A 1,807-nucleotide genomic window follows, 5' to 3' on the forward strand; every position below is an offset into this window, starting at 1 on the left:
ATAATTTTGTATAATTTTATGACTCTATAACAACAGAAGCAGTATGGTTTCAAATATATATATATATATTTAGAGTGCAGACATTTGGTATATATTAAGTGGGGACATACAATGCCTCTCCTTCATAGCATGGCTTGCTGCTTCACTCAGCAGTAAGTCTTCCACATTCATCCACTTCCTTTCAAAATCCAGGGTTTTGTTGTTTTTTATGGATGAATAGTATTCCATTGAGTATATGTGCCACAGTTTTTCTAACCATTCATCAGTTCGTGGGCATTTAGGTTGTTTCCATGACTTAGCAATCGTGACAAGTGCCGCAATAAACATTGACGTGCAAGCACTTTTTCGATTAAGTGTTCTTCTGTCCTTTGGGTAGATACCAAGGAGTGGGATTGCTGGATCATATGGTAGTTCTATTTGTAGATTTTGGAGGAATCTCCAAATTGTTCTCCACAGTGGTTGGACCAATTTACAATCCCACCAGCAGTGTAAGAGAGTTCCCTTTTCACCACACCCCCTCCAGCACTTATCATTTTTAAAAAAAGAGGAATAACCCCCCAGGGTAGATGGCCACACTGCAATCCTTTCTCCTCCATTCTCCTCTCGGGATCTTGGGCACACACGCACACACGCCCGGTGTGAGTTTAAGCCACTGGGTCTGGGACTCGAACCATGGTCGACTACATGGGAATCTATCGACATAGCCATTATGCTAACTGCTGGTCCTGTGTTCTGAGTTTCTTTCTCTCTGGTTATCACATGTACCCTATAGCAATTTTTAAAAAATAATAATAAACAAAATTATTAAATAAATAATTATTTTTAAAAATTGACCACTTTAAGGGAACCAGCAGTTAGCATAATGGCTATGTCGCTGGACTCCCACGTAGTCGACTGCAGTTCGTGTCCTGGACCCGGTGGCTTAAAACTCATGCCGGGCACATGTGCATGCATGCCCAAGATCCTGAGAGGAGAATGGAAGAGGAGGGATTGCACCGTGACCATCCCCTCTGGGGGGGTGATTTCTCATTTTCTGTCTCTATGTCTCTCTCTCTGTCTGTCTGGTGAGCGCATGCACCCTATAGTGAAAACCTCTCTCTCAAAAAAAAAAAAAAAGTGACCACTTTAAAGTGTATGATTCAGTTTGTTTTATTGTATTTACAAGGTTGTACAACCATCATCACTATCTAATTCCAGAACATTTTTATGCCAAAAAGAAGCTCCATCCCCATTAGCATTCACTTCCTATTTCCACCTTCCCACCTCCCAGCCCCTGGCAGTCAGTAATCTATTTTCTATCTCTATGGATTTTTCCCACTCTGGACATTTTGTATAAGTGGAATCATACAATAGGCAGCCTTTTGCGTCTGGATTAATTCACTTAGAATAGTAGTTTCAAGGTTCATTCATGTTGTTAGCATGTATCTATACTTCATTCCTTTTTATAGATAGATAATATTCTTTTTAAAAATTATTATTTTATTTAACTTTATTTATTTATTAATTTATAATCTGATCAGAGAGGGACAGAGTAAGAGAGAGAGAGAAAGTAAGAAAGCAAACCACCAGGTCCAGGATTTGAACTGTGGTCGGCCATGTGAGAGTCCAGCTTTCTTAACTACCACGCCACCTGCTGGCCCTGATAATATTCTTTTGTATTAATATATTTTATTTATCCATTCATCAGCTGATGGACATTTGGGTTGTTCTCAACTTTTTGGGTCATTTTATAACTCTACATTTAGCCTTTTGAGGAACTGCCACACTTTTTCAAAGCAGTTGAACACTTTTTTTTTTTTTTTTTTGT

This window comes from Tupaia chinensis, unplaced genomic scaffold, assembly GCF_000334495.1.
Source record: "Tupaia chinensis unplaced genomic scaffold, TupChi_1.0 Scaffold000165_2, whole genome shotgun sequence".
Lineage (NCBI taxonomy): Eukaryota > Metazoa > Chordata > Mammalia > Scandentia > Tupaiidae > Tupaia > Tupaia belangeri.